The sequence below is a fragment of the Mesoplodon bidens genome, assembly GCF_964165515.1.
Source record: "Mesoplodon bidens genome assembly, chromosome: 5".
In the NCBI taxonomy this organism is placed as follows: domain Eukaryota; kingdom Metazoa; phylum Chordata; class Mammalia; order Artiodactyla; family Ziphiidae; genus Mesoplodon; species Mesoplodon bidens.
Genome location: NC_138161.1, coordinates 138,358,409 through 138,379,426, shown reverse-complemented (window position 1 = coordinate 138,379,426; position 21,018 = coordinate 138,358,409). Strand labels below are relative to the sequence as shown.

Here is a 21,018-nt window from a genome sequence, read left to right as displayed (position 1 = left end):
TTAATGAAAGTGAAAAATCTATTCCAGGGGACTTCCCTGGTGGCGCAGTGGTTAAGAATCCGCCTGCCAATGCAGGGAACACGGGTTTGAGCCCTGGTCCGGGAAGATCCCACGTGCCGCAGAGCAACTAAGCCCATGTGCCACAGCTGCTGAGCCCGTGAGCCACAACTACTGAAGCCCGCGCACCTGGAGCCCGTGCTCCGCAACAAGAGAAGCCGCCTCAGTGAGAAGCCCACGCATCGCAATGAATAGTGGCCCCCGCTCCCCGCAACTAGGGAAAGCCCGCACGCAGCAACAAAGACCCAAAGCAGCCAAAAATTAATTAATTAACTAATTTAAAAAGAAGTCTACTCCAACACTGATTTTTTTTTTTTTTTTTTTTTTTTTTTTTGTGGTACGCGGGCCTCTCACTGTTGTGGCCTCTCCCGTTGCGGAGCACAGGCTCCGGATGCGCAGGCCCAGCGGCCATGGCTCACGGGCCCAGCCGCTCCACGGCATATGGGATCCTCCCAGACCGGGGCACGAACCCGTATCCCCTGCATCGGCAGGCGGACTCTCAACCACTGCGCCACCAGGGAGGCCCACCAACACTGATTTTTAAACTTTATAAAAACCCTGGACCACAGTAAGAAATAGGTTTCACAGAGAGACCCAGCTCACACACGTTATAAAACTGAAACAGAAGTCTTACGTGTAATGCACTTGGAAATTTTCTATTCTGTCACTGGAAACCAATGCTCGTTTTGACACAGTAGACAGTGGGTCTTGACTTCCAGTTTTAAAAGCATTGTACCAGAAGTTTTCATGGGAGAAGAGGAGGAAACATAGGGTCCTGGTGCTGGGTAAGGGAAGAAACAGAGATATGGCCCCCAAACATGACTCAGGGAGCCTCAAAGATGAACTTCTTACATTTTTCTAGGGGCTGATTCTTTGAGGAGGAAGAAAAAAGAGCAAAAATCCCCAATTCACCTAAATGAGTGAGGATGGGCCCCTGAGCAGTAGCCTCCAGGCTCGATTCTCAGAGGTCCTGATCTAAACCCCACACCATTAACCTAACGTCTGGATGGGCGTGGTGTAATCACCACCACAACAAAAAATAAAAACCCTACCTTTATTGAGCCCTCCATATACATCAGACATTGCGCTAAACACTTTATATAAGTGATGGGACAAAAGTTAAGCTTGAGGGCTTCCCTGGTGGCATAGTGGTTGAGAGTCCACCTGCCGATGCAGGGGACACGGGTTCGTGCCCGGGTCCGGGAAGATCCCATGTGCCCCGGGGCGGCTGGGCCCGTGAGCCATGGCCGCTGAGCCTGCGCGTCCAGAGCCTGTGCTCCGCAATGGGAGAGGCCACGACAGTGAGAGGCCCGTGTACCACAAAAAATAAAATTAAATTAAAAAATTTAAAAAATAAAAAAAGTTAAGCTTGCGTGCTCCCTGATTTTCCTTCCTTCCTGCTCACTAAGAAGCGTTCTGGCTATGCCTGTTCAGTCTGTTTTCCTGCCCCATCAGAAGAAGAACTGGACAGAAGTAGAGGGACTGGAAGAACAGTGGTTAGGGCTGGAGAAAAAGCTTCGTAGGGAGCTTGGGAGAAGGAAGGGGAGGCTACAGCTGTGGGGTATAAAGGGCTTGGATATGAGGGGGAAAAGTCTGTTAAGAAGAATTGCAGGGGGCTCTGTAGGATGTTTGAGAAATGCAAGTATTGAATATAAGTTAACTTGAAGTTACTTTTTGGTGACTGGGCTGAATTTCTCAGACTATAACATCATCCTGACACTGGCCAGGTGGGTCATGGTCTTAATAGGGTTACCTAAGCACTATCTTATTTAATCCGCATTACAAACCCATGAGGTGGTGTTGTTTTTTGGTTTTGGGGTTGTTGGTTTTTTTTCAGACTAGAAAAGGAGGCTGGTATAGGCTAAGTAACATTAAACTCATATAGCTAATAAATTTGGGAAAATACTCCCCAAGTTGATCTATAGGTAGAACACGATCTCCATCAAAATCCTAGCTGGATTTTTTGCAGAAATTGAAAAGATAATCCTGAAAATCATATGGAAATGCAAGGGATCCAGAATAGCCAAAACAACTGTGAAAAAGAATAAAGTTCGTTGACTCATACTTCTGAATTTCCAAACTTTTTATGAAGCTACAGTAATCAAAACAGTGTGGTGCTGGTGTAAGAACAGACATCTAGATCAGTGGAACAGAATTAAGAGTCCAGAAATAAACTAATATTTGTGGTCAGTTGAGATTTGACAAAGGGGTCAAGACAATTCGTTGGGGAAAGAATAGACTATATTTGAATAACTTTTAAAATTCTAGATCAGTTTTAGGTACACAGAATTCTTGTGAGAATAGTCTTTTCAACAAATGGTTCTGGAACAACTGGATATCCATGTGCAAAGAATGAATTTGGATCCCTACCTTGCATAAAAATTAACTTCAAGTGAATCATAGACCTAAACGTAAGAACTAAAACTATAAAACTCTTAGAAAACTCAGGTGTAAATCTTTATGACCTTGGGTTAGACAACAGTTTCTCAGATGTGACACCAAAAGCACGAATGATAAAAGAGAGGATAGATAACTTGGACTTCATCAAAGTTAAAATTTTTTTTCTCCTTCAAAAACTACCATAAAGAAAATGAAATACCTACAGACAGGGAGATGTATTTGTAAAACATATAACTGACAAAGGGTTTGTATCCAGAATCTATTATAAAGCCCTACAAGTAAAAAATAAAAAGACAAATAATTTAATTAAAACATTAGGGCTTCCCTGGTGGCGCAGTGGTTGAGAGTCCGCCTGCCGATGCAGGGGACGCGGGTTCGTGCCCCGGTCCGGGAAGATCCCACATGCCACGGAGCGGCTGGGCCCGTGAGCCATGGCCGCTGAGCCTGCGTGTCCGGAGCCTGTGCCCCGCAACGGCAGAGGCCGCAACAGTGAGAGGCCCGCGTACCGCAAAAAAAAAAAAAAACATTAATAAAGGATTTGAATTGTCTAATTCTCCAAGGAAGGTATACAAATGGCCAATAAGTTCATGGAAAGATACTCCACATCATTCGTCATTAGCGTAATGCAAATCGAAACCAAAATGAGATACTACCTCACACCTCGTAGGATGGCTAGAATCTAAAACACAGGCAATAAGATTGATGGTGAGGATGTGAAGAAATCAGAGCTCTCACACATCACTGATGGGAATGTGAAACAGTACAGCTCTTTGGAAAACAGTTTGACAGGTTTTCAAAATGTTAAACACAGAGGTACCTTATGACCCAGCAATTCCACTCCTTGGTATCCACCCAAGAGACATGAAAACATATGTCCACACAAAAACTTGTACTCAAATGTTCATGGCAACACTATTTGTAACAGCCAAAAATGAAAATAATGTGTTCATCAGCTGATGTATGGATAAACAAAATGTGGTTATAGCTACACAATGGAATATTATTTAGGCATAAAAAGGAATGCAGTACTGATATACTCGACAACGTGGGCAAACCTTAAGAACATTATGCTGAATGAAAGAAGCCAGACACAAAAGGCCACATCTTGCATGATGCCGTTTATACAAAGTGTCCAGAAGAGGCAAATCTACAGAGACAGAAGATTAATGTTTGCCCAGGACTGCGGGGAGGTGTAGGCAAATGAGGAATGACTGCTGGTGGGCACAGGGTTCTTTTTGGGGTGATACAAATGTTCCAACATGAGGTTATGGATCACACACTTCTACAAATAGACTAAAATCCATTGACTTGTACACTGTAAGTGGGTTAACTTTAGGGCATATAAATTATACTGTAATAATAAATTGTTTTTTAAAAAGTGATTGAGATGAGAAAAATTGGAGGCAGCAAGTACAGACAAGTCTTCTAAGTCTTTCTTGTTGTTTTTTACATGTCCAGTATATAACTGCATTTGTTGTACCAAAGAGGAGGGTTCTCCAGATGGCGTAGAGGTTAGCGGTGTCACTGTACTTACATCTCTGTGTCCTCAAATAGATGTTCTGCCCAGTTCTCTGATTTTATCCTCACCGTTAGAATCAACCCCAGAGCATACAATGCAAGGAGCTGCGTCTCACTTAAGCTTATTCGTCATTTCTCCTTCTTTGCTTTATCTTTCTCTTCACATTATCCTGGTCCCACAAGGTAGACTGAAAAAAAAAATCAGTCTCCGTTCATCTAATTAGAGAAATAAATACCGGTGTATATGAAACAATCAAGGCCATGGAGCCTTTGCGGAAACAGCAGGGAAGTGCCCAGGGGCATTTTCTGCAGAGAGGAGAAAAGCATCAACAAGCCTTTGCCAGAAATGCCTGGAACTTAAAGCGCTCTCCTCAGCCCAAGGTCAGGCTCTGTGCGGACCTTGACAGTGACCCGGGTTTCTGCTGCCTTGATCCAAAGCACGTGGCTTTCTCTCTTCTGAAAGTCACCTCTGCTAATTCCTCCTGCCTGGGGAGTCAGACCCCACAGCACAAGTGTAAGTCCTCAGAGTGGCAACTGGCAGCAGTTCCAGGGACAGAGTAACGACGTCCCCAACGATCAGAGGGATTGATTTCCTGAGCCCAGGAGAGGGATCCCGTGACCAGACACCCTGCCCCACAGCGGAAAGGAGAGCCACGGAGTGGCATCACCGAGGAGGCCAGAACCTCTCTGCCCAGTGCCACAAGGGGCTGGAAAGTCCTGGCTTTTATCTTCCTCTTGGAATCATGGAAAAGTACAAACCACAGAATCATGAACCATAGGGGGAGAAGGTACCTCCAAGGTCATTCTTCTCCAGGGCCCGGATACCCCCATAAATGGATGTTCTCCTCTTGCCAGCCCTCCTCGCCTTGGCTTGAGTACAGCCACGGACGGGACTCTCACCCCGTCCCAGAAAGGCAGCTGATTCTTGGTAGGGCGGCGCTCAGGGCAGTGACTGCCGTTGTCAGGTCCAGCTCCATTTCCTGTCACTTCCAGCCCGTCCTGGTGCTTTGAAACCACATGGCAGTTCCAGCTCTTTCTCCAAGTCTCGGGGTCTCTGAGAACGCTCTCGTATCATTCTTCCCCGTTGTCTTCATGTCTGCTGCAGGCTTGTGCCTTTAGCTGCACTCACCCTCCCACCCACACCCCTGAGGCCAGTGGGCAATAAAGACAAGTCTGTGCCTGGCTCCTCTGAGCTGCTCTGCCCACTGTGCTCTCAGACACTGCATCCACCACGCACCACCAGACCTCCCTAGCTTTGTCTTCTGGTTCTAGCTCCTGACCGCCACTTGAACCCGACCAGACTTGCCCGCCCCCTGCCTCATCCCCCTGGCCACTCTGAGTATCCAAGCTTCAGACATCGTGCTGACCCATCAAAAGAGCTTGAGGCCTACTACCCTAAACAGATCATCCCTAATTGCTCCGCTGTTTCCTCATAGGATTTGGTTTCAAGCCCCATCATTACCCTCATTTCCCCTCACCTGCACAGGCTACTTCTGGTCAATATTCATTCGTTCGCTCAGCCACTCAGCATCATGGTTGAGAACACAGGATTTGAGATCAGATGATGCAGACTCCGCCACTAACTAGCTATGAGACTTTAGAGAAGTGTCTTAATCTCTCTGAGCACCTCATCTGTAGAACTGGGAATAATAATAGTACCTACCTCATAGCTTTGTCATGATAAAAATAAACGAAATCATCTCTAAAGCACTTAGCACAGAGGCTCCAACATTCACTGCAAGTATTCGATACGTGTTCTTCACTATTTTATTTTAAAATGATCATTCACTTATACATCATGTGTTTACTGCGCCCCGTGGCAGGCACTGGGATATAAATACCCCTCTTAAAGGGAGGGGCCCCCTTCAATCCAGGATGTACAAGCTCACACTGGTACCCAGAGAGCAGAGAGTGGAGGCCCAGGGTCATGGTACGAAGGCAGAGAATAGACACTGAGCACTGCTTGCTGCCCAGGGTGGGTGACGAGAGCACTTGCCACCTTCCCAGATCTCTTTGAGTACCACGGCAACTCCCTGGGTAAGGTGGCACCACAGGGAAGCGGGGGGATGCCGGAGGGTGAGGTGAGAAATCTCCAGAGAAATACCCTCCCCTGCTTCTTCTTTGGCAGAGAGCGGCCATGCCTCTGCCATGCAGGAGGGCCATGTCCCCTGGGGAGGCCTTGCAGAATCTGCCTGGGACGGTTCCGGAAGTAGGGAGGGCGGCCGGGGGTGGGGAGACGGCACGAATGTTCTGGCTGCTGCTCGTCCAGGCGAGTGTCCCGAGAGGAGGGCCTCTGGACATCAAAGATTCCTTTTGTCCCCTTCCGAGTGGCAGGGCAGACCGGCCACTGGCGATGACTCAGGCCTGGCCCTGACGTCACCCACGCCCGGCCACTGGCCTCCGTCTGCAGCCAGGAAACTGGCTGGGGAGTGGCACTCGCAGGCTGCAGCAAATCTCAAAATAAGGAGGCAACTGCCTCTCTCCTCCTCCTCTCCATCGCCCCCCAGCACACCTTTCTTTTCTTTTCTGCTGCTGCTTTTTTTTTTTTTTTTTTTTGGGAGTCTCACGGAAGGTTTTACTTATAGATCAACTTTCAAAATGTAGGAAGTCAGAATGGGTGACATCATCAGAAAGATATGTGGAGCTGATCTCGACGAGAAGTGAAGAACCCAGAGCAAGAAGGCGGTTATAACTCCTGAGTCCAGGCAGTTGGCAGCGTCTGGGTTTCAGAGGAGCCAGCGCCTCCGAGTAAGTGAAGGCCACCCCCAGACCCCCTCACTCAGCACCCTTCACTGTGGGGCGCCATCTTGTTCCCTGACACCTGTGCCTGGCAGGCCCCAGCCCAGAGGGAGGGAATGGGGGCTGCATCTGGGAGACCCTCCGAATACGGCACCAAAGGGATCTCTCTGATCTTTTTCTTCTCCACAGGACCAGACAAGAATGCGTTTCCTCTCGGAAAAAAAAAAAGAAAGAAAGAAAAAAAATATATATATACACACACGTATATATATATATATGTGTGTGTGTGTATCTGTGTATACACACACACACACACACACACACACTAAGGCTGAATTCTGGGGAAAATGGCCCACGTCGTGCCTTCCACCCCGTCACTCCTCTTGTTTTGTTTCCTCTTCCTCCTCCTGCCCTAGTGCTGTGTTTTGGACGGCCAGAATGTTTGTTCAGTTCTGAACTCTTTGCTTCCTGGATCGTATACCAAGTAATCAGACACAAAAATAAACCCTGTTCTAGGCAAATACGTGCCCTATGCCGTCAAATGGTATTTTCGCACCTAACCCGTTAAAAGATGGCAGCTCTGGTAAGAAAACGACCACAACCAGCTGCCTTTACCCAGCGTGTTTCTGGTTGCCTGTGGTTGTTCTGGTGTGTACACCTCCACTGTCTCACTGCCCTGTTTACAGAGAGCTTATTTTCATTCCTACGTGTGCCATCGCCTCTGGGATGATACTAAACACAAAGACAGATTATAATGTATCTTTGGTGTCTGTTTTAATTTCACCTAAAGAAATCCTAAGTTTCTGCATAGTCTATAATTTACAAGCTCTGGAAGTTTCTACCCAAGAGAGTTAAATTCCCGAGAGAAAAGTTTTAACGTGTACATAAGAACTGCAGAGCACACAGACATAGAAATCATGCCCAGTTCTCCTGGCTTCCAAAGTCATCTCCTGAGTCATTATCTAGTCTTTGTACAGCTTACTTAGCAGAGGAGAATTGTTCTTTATAAATTCAGCTTTATAATGATGGGGTGGGAAGGTATTTTAAAATGTATCTTATGTTATGAACGCAATAGGGAAGCTCGTTGCTTACTGAAAAAAGTGGCAGATTCCTTTATAAACTGAAAACACCCTTTGGAAATTAACCATGGCACACCAATATATCTGTTTTGTAGGTCTTACATTTTACTTTTTGTTTTATTTTCATATATCAGGTTGTCTTGAAGTGAGGCTCTGCTAAACCACTCTTCTTCTGGCTGTAAGAGCTGAATGCTGTGACCATTAATTTGGTGAGTGTCATTTGTCCCTAATGGCTGCTTAAATTTAGTTTACTAAATCTATTCTTTTGCTTTGCAGTAAGGTTTAAGGAAAGGGGAGAAGGCACAGGGACTTCTGCACACAATGATAACAGCTGTATCAAAGAGGGTAACAGGAATAGTTAAGATAGGCTAATTGCTGTAATAGACCAAAAAATGTATAATGACTCAAACATAATAGAAGTTTATTTCTTGGTCTTGTAACAGTAGAGGTTAGTGGGGCAACTCTCTTTCATGCATTCATTCAGAGACATGGGTTGAGAGAGGCTCCACCTTCTGCAGTATGTGGTTTCCAAGGTCACCTGGGATTGTTTCCACTTCCCAGTGGAGGAGGAAAAAAAGAGTGTGAAAAGGTGCACATGGAGACTTTCATGGCCCCTGCCTAGAAGGGGTGCACAAGACTTCTACTCATACTCTATTGGCTAAAATGCTGGTCACATGACCACATCTGACTGCAAAGAGGTCTGGGAAATGTAGTCCCTGGGGTGGGGAGCAGCCACTTGCCAGTGACAGCTCAGGAGAGCTTCTGGAGAAAAGAGGTAGTCCTCTCTGGCACAGTATAATAAGGAACTTAGAGATGCTCAAGGATAGGACAGCAGAATGAAGCAGTGGGAGAAATAAACAGTGATCAGATATTTAGAATTCTCTAACAAACACTCTTAGGTAAAGAGTGGGCAAGGAGCAGTGGGTGAGATTTTTCAAGATGCCTCGGTCCATTCTGACCCTAAGCATTTACATGAGCACCATCAGGCCACCAGTGGCCAGTGAACCACGAAGGACATTCTTCCCCCCTTTTTTCCCCCCGACAAGGTCCTCTTGGTCTAGGACCATTCTGGCTCAGTTTCCTGGTCCTGGGTCTAGTCATGGTTGTTGGAATTGTCCATCAGAATTCTGTTCCACCAGTGGTCACTAGGAAAGCTCATGGTTTCTTTAACTCGTGGTTCTGTCTGCTCTTGGGGGTGTTGGGAAGCTACCCTCCTCCAGATCTTGGCATACTTTTTGATATTGGGAGGTAGTGGAGGGAATTCCTGACAAGATGGGATCTTCAAATCAAGTTATTAGAGAAACATGTAAAAGCAGACTAAAATGGCTCAGTCTGGGGAGATTAATGCTCCCCAAAGGATCTGATATATAATTCTAGCTTTTTCTTTTCAGGAAAAGTTGCAAAACCTTCACTGAAATAATGAGTGGTAAGGTTATAAGCCCTGTCTGAAGAACCCTGAACTAATTTGATACTTTATGTACCCTTTTCACCATTGTTGGTCTTAGTGCAGTATCCCCCTCACTGGTAAATATCAGAAACCATATGGTGGTGCCTTTATGATGGTCCCAAGGCATCCTAAAGACCTCCAATAAAAATGGACTATATGTGCTCACTTCAACAGCACACACACTCTAAAAATGGACTCCAGTCCTTGCCTGAGCTGCCTGGTACCTACTTCTCTAGTTTTGTTGTCAATATCTGACTCGACCGTCCGGTTTCTGATTATATTTTACCCCTGGACTTGACATTTCTGGCACTCACACCCACACCCTGAAGAGTATACATTGTCCCTTGTGCGGGAAGGCCAGCTACTGGCCGGTTTAACACAGCTCTCAGGCTCTCATGGAGCCTAACGTCTGGCCTCATCTCCTATCACTGCTGCCTTGCCTCTGCCCAGCCCCCTCACATCTGGAGTGGGCTAAGGAGGAGTGGAAGAGAAGGACAAGTTACTGATTGCAGAAGTGCTTCAACCTTTGAAAGTCCATTTTCTTGGTTTGGTGGGTCCCAGAAGTGTCTACTGAGCGGAGAGAGCTGTCTGGGCTAGCGGAGTAAACTAAAGATAAGACCAGCTTGAACGGGAGAGTACAGTGCCTGTAACAAGGGAGCAGCCAGGAGGAGAAAGTTGAGAACAAGTACCAGGTTTCAAAAGCTGGAGCCAAGTGGGGACGATCTGTTGCTGCATGTACAAGCCTCAAGGAGTCTGCCAGGAAGGGCAGGGCCAAAGGCCATGGTCAAGGAGGAAAAGGAGTCAGGGTCCATTCGCTGGGGAGACTCGTTAGTCGTAGCTTGTTAATTTCAACCGCCATGTGATAATGACTCCTCAAAGCACTAAGTATGCAGGAATTGACAAGTGAGTGTGTGTAGAAGGGGTTAGCTGGGGTCAACCTGCTGATTTTTTTTTTTTTTTTTTGCGGTATGCGGGCCTCTCACTATTGCGACCTCTCCCGTTGCGGAGCACAGGCTCCGGACGCGCAGGCTCAGCGGCCATGGCTCACAGGCCCGGCCGCTCTGTGGCATGTGGGATCTTCCCAGACCGGAGCACGAACCCGTGTCCCCTGCATCGGCAGGCGGACTCTCAACCACTGCGCCACCAGGGAAGCCCTAACCTGCTGATTTTTAATGTCTAGCTGCCTAGCATGGCAGAGAGAGGAGTGCGGCCACCAAATCAAAGTTTCACTGCCGCCAACACGAACCCTCCACAGGGAACTGGTACAGCACACTGGGTGACACCACGGACCCACCAGCAAGGCAGGGGTAACAAACACACACTTTGTAAATATTTTGATCTTTGACATTTTCCAAAAAGCGTCAAAGTAAACATTATGGGGAAAGTTAGACTTTCTTGAGCTTCCTTAACTTATAATTTTATATTTTATTTTATTTAAAAAAAATTTTGTTGAAGTATAATTAATTTACAGTGTTGGGTTAGTTTCTGGTGTATAGAAAAGTGATTCAGTTTTATCTATATAAAAAAATTGTTTTTGGGCTTCCCTGGTGGCGCAATGGTTGAGAGTCCACCTGCCGACGCAGGGGACACGGGTTCGTGCCCCGGTCCAGGGTGATCCCACATGCCGCAGAGCGGCTGGGCCCCTGAGCCATGGCCGCTGGGCCTGCGCGTCCGGAGCCTGTGCTCTGCAACGGGAGAGGCCACAACGGTGACAGGCCTGCACACCGCAAAAAAAAAAAATGTTTTTTTTTCAGTTCTTAATTCCATATGAGGGGTCGAATTCAAATCTGGGGCCTCATAGTCTTTTCAGAGCTTAGGTCATCCCTGTTGATTTGTGATACGCAGATGTGGTCTGGGCACAACTGGCTGACGTAGGCAGTACCTGGACCAGTTGGTTATTTTTAACCCCAGAGGTTTTATACTTTTCATGGCACAGAAGTACAAGCTCCCCTCTTGCTCTGGGTCAGCATTATGAATGTCCTGTTACTCCCTTTGGAGGATTTTGCAATCAGGCCACATCACAGACACCAAAGCTAAGAATTCACGGTAATGGGGCTTCGTAATTTCTCATGCTGAAATCCCCTGACTTCTTGTCAAGAACGCAGTTGGAAAACACCACACTGAAGACTTCAGGGTTTTGTTTTTAACTCAAGCCTCTGGTTTTCATCAGAACTTTACAGCTTCCTCCCGCTTCTGAAATGGTATTTTTTAAAAATGTAAAACTGAGATTCTGTCAGAATAAGTAAGGTAATATATGTGAAATTGTTTGGGCAACTTAGGAAAATGTGTGGCAAGTCAAGATGTTGATGAAAACAAGTACCATAGTTATATAGGTCAGCATTGGCGTTTGGCTTTTGATATTGCTATTAATATTTTAAGTATCATCATTTTATTTATTTATTTTTGGTCTCTCTAAGTTGACTTTCATCTGAAATCCTTAGCACTACTTCCTTTATATATATACATATATATATATATGTATATATATAAATTATTTATTTATGTTTGGCTGCATTGGGTCTTCGTTGCTGCACGCGGGCTTTCTCTACTTGCGGTGAGCGGGGGCTACTCTTCATTGTGGTGCATGGGCTTCTCATTGCAGTGGCTTCTCTTGTTGTGGAGCATGGGCTCTAGGCGCGCGGGATTCACTAGTTGTGGCACGCAGGCTCAGCAACTGTGGCTCACAGGCTCTAGAGCTCAGGCTCAGTAATTGTGGCGCACGGGCTTAGTTGCTCCGCGGCATGTGGGATCTTCCCAGACCAGGGACCAAACCCATGTCCCTGCACTGGCAGGCAGATTCGGATTCTTAACCACTGCGCCACCAGGGAAGTCCCCGCACCACTTCCTAACTAGCCAAAGCATGTGGTGTAAAAATTTCAAGCACATTTGAAAAGCTTTGGCTCTAGGCCAGGGGTCTAACCACAAAGCTTCTAATCTTATTCAGAGACATTTGACCTGGGACTCACTAAGATCCTTGAGGGAGGGTAGATTTGAGCCATCTCTCTGCCAAAAAAGATGCTTTCTGGCATTCGATGGGGCTCCCAGTGCATTGGCCAGAGGAGATTTTGAAAGCACTCCACAGAAGCACTGGCCCTGGGTGGTATCTCCCAAGCCGGAATAGAGCCCATCATCTGTCCAGAAGCCCCTAAGCAGAGTGCAGTCTCTCTGCTTGGTGTTCTGGGTAGGGGCCAGGGGGATTACACACAGAGGCAACAAGCATGAGATCAACCCAAGAGCAGTAAAGATGTTGTGGAAACTGTGAATTCCCTTCCACATTCCAGTTCCTATAGTCTGTTATCTTCAAATGCAGCAGGAAAGTAGTATCTAGTGAAAAGGACTTTCTCATTGACCCAAATTCCTTGGCATCGACTATATCAAGGTACTTTGCAAAGAGAATGTAGCTTAAAATTCACCCCAGCACCGGACTCAGTCTGTCTGTCTTCCAAGTCCTCTTGCAGCAGCGAGGCCATGGCTGGGCTGGGCTCCTAAGAGGCCTCTCTTCCCTCTCTTTTCACTCTACATGAGGCAAATTCCTTTTCTTTACTTTTAAAAAATTTGTTAAAAGACCCATAACTAGTCACTATACAAAATCTAAATCTGGAAAATACAGAAAAATATCAAGAAGAAACCAACAATCTCTAGTAATCCAACAACCAAGCAACAATTCAATATTAACATGTCAATGTATTTCTTTTCAATTTTTCATATATATTCTTTTCTTCATTTAAACATTACTGAAATGCTATTTTATATGCTCTTTTTCACCCCACTTAATGTTATGTTGTAAACATTTTTTCAAGTCACTAAATGATTTTGAAAATTTGATTTTTAATGGCTGTGTTTCCATTGCATGGATATATCTTAATTTATCCATTCTTTTTTTGTGTACATTTTTATTGCCTCTAGTGTTCCACTATTATAAACACAAAAACATTCTTGTAGATAAATCTTGGTGGACACCTTAGGCAAAATTCCTAGAATTGAATCAGTAGGTCAAACGATCTATTTTTTTTTTTTTCCGGTACGCGGGCCTGTTGTGGCCTCTCCCATTGCGGAGCACAGGCTCCAGACGCACAGGCTCAGCGGCCATGGCTCACGGGCCCAGCCGCTCCGCGGCATGTGGGATCTTCCCGGACTGGGGCATGAACCTGCGTCCCCTGCATTGGCAGGCGGACTCTCAACCACTGCGCCACCAGGGAAGCCCCAAACGACCTATTTTTAAAGTTCCTAATGCATATTGATAAATTCGCCTCTAAAACATTACCAATGTCTATTTCAAAACCTAAGTCCCCTTCAGTTTCTCATGTTAAAATGCATGTTCCTAGGCCCCAGTGGCATCAAAAGCTCTGAGGAGGGGGCCTAGGAATATGCATTTTAATATACCCTCCCAATCCTTATGCACATTAAGGCCTGAGAACTATTGTTAATGCTGCATTCAATTCAATAAACATTCATTTTCAGCAACACTTATTAGACAGAAAATAGTTAACCCTAAGCTAATATATCTAAACCAGAATTTAACTTAAAGGCTCTTTTTGGTGTCTGAATTTTAATTTTAATTTCTCCTTAGTCATGGTTTGGTATAGCTGAAAGATTATCAGCTAGGGAGTTAGGAAACCTCATCGTAAATATGAGGTAACTGAGCCCCAAAATGGTTAATTTACTCACTTATGGTTGTTACCCAAAGATTTAGTGGCAAACGTAGAACTAGAAATTGAATAAACAAAGGACCCTGATCCACGCGACCTCTGGATAGTGTTACCAAGTCCAAGGTCAGTAGTAGTAGCAGGAGCTCGCCACATGACAGGCCAGTAAATCGAGAGACGAGGCGTTGGGGCAAAGGGATAGTGATTTTATTCAGAAAGCCAGCAGACCGCGAAGATGGTGGACTCGTGTCCCAAACAACCAGCCTCTACCAGAGTTAGCATTCAGGCATCTTTTATACTAAACGGGGAGGAGGTGTGATTAGTTGTTGCAAACTTCTTGGTGCCAGAATCCTTTGGTCCTGCAGCTGTCCACGTAGGTCTGGTCACAATGTTCCCATAAACCTCCAACAAGACAAACGTTATTGTCTGAGAAGTGTTATACCTTTAAAGGTCAGAACCTTGAGAATGGGCTATCACGTATATTTCAGGCTATCGGCAACATTGTTTTACAAAAGGTTCAGAGCCAGCATGACTAAGCACAGGCCACAGAGCACAAAGGTTAGAGCTAAAGGAATAGATCCACTATGGAGTCAGCTTTGTTCTTCTCTGTGACACTCGTAGAGACAAGGCGCCGAGAGAAGACTGACTCCCGAAGTGAGCACCTGCTTCCACCAGGGAATTTTTATCTGCCTTCTGATAGGCAGGGCATACCTCAGGACATGTGTGGGCAGCCCAGACCCTGCAAGGGTCACCTCACGAGACCACTCTGGGCCCTGCCCCCCGAGGTGGTAACGCTTAGACCAAGGAGGACATAGGATAGCCACACGGATCCAGACCATGAGGGCTGAGTATGAGGTCGGGTCCAGAATCAGAAGCCAAGAGAACAGAGCAGGGGCAGGCAAGGGCAAGACTCATACTGTGGCAAAAGTTAGGTCGCAGCAGCGTGAGCTGTAAAGACCAAGCCAGAGCTGGGGGGAGCTGCCGTGCGTTCAGCCTGGAGGATGGAGTCTCATTACCCAACTTCACAGCCAGGCAAGGTACTGCCCCAGTCTGCGCCTCCCTCATTACATCCGAAAGGTGCTGTGAGCTGGGCCGCCTTCTGACAGCAGATAAGTAGGAGCACCTGGCTACACGGGGACAATGGGCCACAGAAGCGGTACCCAAGAATGGAAACTTGGAAGATTCTCTGTTACACCAGAGAACGCAGTGAAGAAACAACCACCAAATTTGAAAGTCCTCACCACCTTCTAAGAGGAAGTGTGACTATCCATCCTGCCGGTATAACTCTGCTCAAAGCTGCCGTCAGGCCGTACCCACTGGTCACCTGATCGTATCTGGCTGCCTTCCCACTCATTTTATCAATACTAACCTCAACTTCTGGAGGGTCACTATCATATCATTTGACTTTGGGGTTCAGCCTTCACAGACTGCTCAGCCCCCAACAGTCCCCAGTTCACGGTCAGGTTCTATATATCACCATTTAGGTTCCTCCGTGCCCAAGTTCACGCCCATGTCCTGTGAATGCACCAGGTAAAGCACAAGAGCCAAAAGCCAAAGGAGCACCTTCGTTCACTGCACCCATCCTACACACAGAAGCCTGAAGGAACTTGCCGAGGATCACAGAGCTTCCCTGCTTCTGTGCATGATCTGCATTATCTCTTGGCTGTCCCCATGCAGGATCACCGCCCTCCTGATTCTTGGCCTCCTGGTCCAAACCTGTGGAGCCAAGGTCATGATGGGTATGGAATCTGGGCAGGTCCACAGCCTCCCTTGAATCAGGGGTACAGCAGATGGAAGGTGACTTTCCAGACACGGCTGGGCCAACTCGAGTCATCGCTATGAGGTTGGCCCTTTACAAAGCCCATTTCCCTGGTGTCCTGAACAACTTCCTTGGCTGCGTCACCTTCTGCTGTGCACATGGAATTCTGATTGCCGGCAGGACCTGGATCCCTAGGCTAGGAAGATCCATGGGGTGGTCACAGCAGTGCCTGCAGGTCTAACTCCCAGGAGGTGGACGTCAGAGTTCCGTGACATCCGGACAAGGTGTCCACATGCTGCTGGAGAGTCGTGAGTGGTCAACAGAGCAGGAGGTCCAAGGGCAAGAAGTGTTCAGTGTGGCCTGTGACATCTGACGAGTGCCACTGGTGGTCCCATCCTTACCTGTCTGTGCTGACTCCATGTCCCCCCCACCCCCCCCACACCCTGCCGGAACAAACACACATCCTGCTAATAAGTTACCAACTTTAGGAATAAAAAGCACTTAGACAGTCTCTGGCCAAAGCTGCAGGAGGACGCCAGCCCAGGCAAAGTCCGTCACCGCCCCTTGACTGCCATATCATGGCCCTCGTATTACCCCACGGGAGCGAGTATCACTGCTCTCAAGTCTGCCTGCTGGGCCGAGAGGCACTGCCTCAAAGAAGCCCAACATTCCCAGATGGCAATGTCCCTCTACTGCCGTCAAGAGGAACCAGACAAACCTGAAACCTCACCCCATACAGGAGCCCCATTTTCCATCATCAAAATGCCAGACAGCCCACACTGCTGTGTAGACAAGTATTAGGAAAGCTGGAACAGTGAGAGAGATCTGAAGCCATGCCATGCAAGGCCTGAAGGCCCCACACTTGACTGCCATCTTGACTGGGGACCATCAAAAGGAGCCCCTATGCATCTGTCAGGATGGCTAAAATAAAACATACTGATGTTACCAAATGCTGGTGAGGATGTAGAGAAACCGGATTGCTCATACACTGCTGGTGGGAGTATAAATGGTTCAGCCACTCTGGAAAACAGTTTGATAGTTTTTAATAAACATACACTTACCATACATTCCCACTCCTGGATATTTACAGATGAGAAATGAAAACTTAGGTTCGCACAAAAACTTGTACCTGAATATTCATAGCAGTTTTATTTGTTGTAGCTTAAAACTGGACACCTACCAAGTGTCCTTCAGTGGATAACAAACTGTGGTACCTCCATACCATGGATTGCTATTCAGCAGTAAAAAGGCACATCTTCCCATCCAACATGAATGGATCATAAGGGCATTCTGCTGGGTGAAAGAAAGCCAGTTCCAAAGGGTTACAGACTGCATGATTGCACTTACATAACATTCTTAAAGGGACAAAATTACAGTGTTGGAGAACAGATCTGTGCCAGGGGTTAGGGTTGGTGGAAGGTGTGACTATGGGGGGATAGCACAGGAGTTTCTTTGTGGTGATGGAATAGTTTTGTATCTTGATTGCGTTAATGGCTTCTCTAATCTCCACATGTGATAAAATTTCATAGAGCTCTAGACACACAGACACACACACACACACAGAATCCATGTAAAAACTGGTGAAATCTGGGCTTCCCTGGTAGCGCAGTGGTTGAGCGTCCGCCTGCCGATGCAGGAGACACAGGTTCGTGCCCCGGTCCGGGAGGATCCCACATGCCGCGGAGCGGCTGGGCCCGTGAGCCATGGCCGCTGAGCCTGCGCGTCCGGCGCCTGTGCTCCGCAACGGGAGAGGCCACAGCAGTGAGAGGCCCGTGTACCGAAAAAAAAAAAAAAAAACTGGTGAAATCTGAAGTAGTAGTCTGTACCTGAGTTAACTGTGTCGTACCAATATTACTTTCTTGGTTTAGAGAATGTACTACAGTAGTATAAGATAATACCATTCTGGGAAGACAGATGACATCGTACGGTTACTGTACTATTTTTGCAACTTCTTGTGAATCTTAAACTCTTTCCCAAAAAATGATTAAAAGCAACTTTTTGAAAGTTTTATTTTAGGTTTAAAAAAAGGGGGAGGTTGTTCCTCACCCCAAGGAAGGGGGATTCAGCCACTCCACTGGCTTCTCTTTTATGAGCACCTCCTATTGTTTATTTTGCCGCTTTCTAATTTACGGTTAGGCGTCTACGGCGGCATCCTGGTGGCTTTGGCCTCACCCTCTGCTTCTCAGAGTCAGTCAGAGTCAGCCCATCTCAGACCCAATCACAGCTCGTCTTCCAGCACTGAGTGTGAATATTCTCCCCTCCTCCACCCTGAGACTGTAACTTCAAAGACTCAGATCTAAGAAATGGTCTCACGGTGAAAAATCTAGGACAAATCCTCCTTCTCACCCCTGCACGGTAATCTCTCTTCTGGAATGGCTCTTTGTCTTCCCTGCTCTTCATACAGATTATTCCCTTCACCTTCACCAATGGCCCCTCCTCTAATGGAAGGAGATTAACCCTTCCCTGCCCCCTCTCAATCTCATTCCGCTGAGGGCTTTCTCTCACCAGCTCTGCTGTCCCCGGGCCCCGTGCCGCAGCTGAACGCTCCAGTGTGAGACGGCTGCCTTCCCTTTGAAGCATTTATGCCTCTGTCAAACACCCTTTTGCCAGACTTGGCCCTGGGAAGACAGTTTTGAAATTAAACGTATCGTGAGCCCCCTGGGTTTGCAGTATGGAATTGCACAAGGCCCTGGGCATTTAGGTCGAGGGGTACCCGCTGTGCTCACTACCTTCAGGGCCTCATCTTAGTGAAATTCTAGCATTATTTATTCCCTTGTTTTGTGGAGGGGTCCCCAGCACCACCTAAGATTGAGGCTGTGCATATGGGGCTGATGTCTATGTGGCATCCCGTCCGGATATGACAAGACACACACACACAAGCCACTGTCCCCCAGGACTGGCCTCAGTCCCTAATTTCCTGCCATGCCTTATTCATTAGGGGCAGCCATCTCCAGAGACCATGGTGAGAGGGACATAGGTGTACGTGTCTTAGGCCTGGTTGTGAGCTGTAATCAGGTTGCTGTGCCAGAAAGGGGACTATTCGAATTGTTGATCTTCAGTGGGCGTTGGTGAATCTCCTAGTTTTGCACCTTCTGGTTTCAAAACCATACTGAACAACAGAAAATGAAACCTGAAACTTATTTTTAGCTGCTTATGCTAACTCAAGAGATTTTTCTTTGCAAACCAAATAGGAGAAAAGCCTACTTCAGCTGGTTGAACTTAATCTGATTGACTTAATATAGCAATCAAGCCTATTATCTCTGATACTTCTCAAATAACACTTGGTCCCAGGTGATATTTTGCCTAATATTTACTATTTTGCTAAAAATTATATTTAGCTGAGCTTTAAAAAAAAATAAGTATTCTATAACATTTTCTTCTGAGAGGAACTGGGAAAGAAGTTATAAACCCTCTATACTGGAATCTATTCATTAATTCACTTATTCTATAACCATTTGTCAGGCAGCAATTTAGGTGAAAAGTGGATTTTTTTTTTTTTAGTTGAGCCAGTGTGTTGAATTACAAAGAGCAGAATACTAGTAATTAAGGAATACGGCTTTTATCCTGGTTGCTGAGGTCTTCAGATATCACACTCTCTTTGAATCTGATTTTATCCTCCCTCAGAGAAAGGGTTCAGGGACTTCCCTGGTGGTCCAGTGGTTAAGAATCCGCCTGCCAATGCAGGGGACACGGGTTCGAGCCCTGGTCCGGGAAGAAGATCCCACATACCGCGGAGCAACTAAGCCCGTGCACCACAACTACTGAGCCTGTGCGCTAGAGCCTGCAAGCCACAACTACTGAAGCCCACGCGCCTAGAGCCCGTGCTCTGCAACAAGAGAAGCCACTGCAATGAGAAGCCCGCGCACCGCAATGAAGAGTAGCCCCTCGCTCACCGCAACTAGAGGAAGCCTGCGTGCAGCAATGAAGACCCAACGCAGCCAAAAATAAATAAATAAATAAATAAATGAAATTTATTTAAAAAAAGAAAAAGAAAGAAGGGGTTCAGATGACATCATCTGAAGTGCCTTGCCTATCCTATAATTCTGTGAAATGCGCTATGCCATTGAGAGCCCGAGGAAACGTTGAGGCACATTTTGGAGGCAGTGGTGTAAGTCGTCAAGCCACCCTTATTTCTGTGTCCCCTTTCCCTGTTCTAGGAGGGACAGATATAAACAAAGCCTGTGGTCTGCTTGCCAGAAAACTTTTCCCCCACCCCCTCCCCCCAACTTGGTAAACAAGTGATTAAGAACTTGAAAGACTTCCATAGGTATTTTTAGTCTCCAGATCCTTTCCTTAACTCATGGAACAGGTTCTCTAATTTTAGGAAGTGGTTTCAAAGGACAAAGCTGAAGATTCCACTGGTAGTGGTCGGAGCAGAGAAAGGACCCCTAATCTGGTGTTGGTTAATCAAGATCCTACCCATATAAGCCCCTCCATTGCACCTGGCAATGCTCTAGGTGCTGTGGGAGATACAGAGATCTCACAGGATGCCAGCCAGAGACGCGAGTCAAGGCAGGTAATTCAACACAGCAAAAACATACTGTGCTTTTATCTTTAGTCCAAAGGAAGTGAAGATTCACTGAGGTTTGTTAGGCTGCTCTGGTGAGAAGAGGTTCATGGTTGTGACCTTTCCGAACTACAAGTTCATTCATCTGAGAGAAGAGAAAGCAAATGAATTGGTTCCCGGGTTGTCTTGGAATATGTGCTGCCCAGGATGAAGAAAGACATGAGGAGAGGATGATGTTCTCACATGGGGTAGATTTTACCCCACCTGTAAGAATTCTTCCTTCTCCACTTTCATGTACGTCACCACCTTCCCTCTTCAACCTGGTTGCCTGCTCATCTCTCTGGAAAGAAGAAACTCAGCCTTCTTGCTTTCATCCATTCAGGATCTAGAAGACCCTGCTGTTTCATAAATGCTCTCCATCTGGGGAGTGGCAAACAGTGATGGCTGCAGATGAACGTGTGACTAGAGATGCAGGAATGCTCTTGATCTCCATGGGCACGCAAGGTCTTTATTAGTGCCACATTTCCAACGCACTGCAAAATGAAAGCAGGGACTATTCTGCTGCTAAAGCTGAGGTAGTGACATTGAAAATGGTGGTGAGCCATGCTGAGGATATTCCCACGGGAGAGTCTGAGCTGAATTAGCTTGGGGTGGGATGTTGTCCACCACAGTCTCCCTGGCAACCCTAAGTCACATACCACTTTTTCTCGGTTGAAAACCACATGGTTCACATTTCCCTTCTCGCTCCAACTCTTTCCTCGAGGGTAACCTCAGTTTGGTCCCCAAGGCTTGCTGCCCGGTCCTTGCCGTCAAGTGTGCCCTCCTTGCCCTCATCTTACACAAGTGCTAATGGATGGAAGTGAGAA

At 46.7% G+C, this 21,018-nt stretch overlaps 1 protein-coding gene across 2 annotated transcripts in view; it reads left to right on the top strand.

Annotated features, from left to right (window-relative positions):
• ZBTB38 (zinc finger and BTB domain containing 38) overlaps positions 1 to 21,018 on the top strand; it is a 119,989-nt gene that overhangs the window by 35,659 nt on the left and 63,312 nt on the right. The window contains exons 2-3 of one of the 2 annotated variants that reach the window (XM_081235076.1): positions 6,580 to 6,723; positions 7,928 to 8,002. The gene's annotated coding sequence lies outside the window, so the exon portion shown is untranslated. Of the gene's footprint in view, positions 1 to 6,391; positions 6,724 to 7,927; positions 8,003 to 21,018 lie in introns of those variants that run through there. The other variant, XM_081235075.1, reaches the window with a different exon arrangement.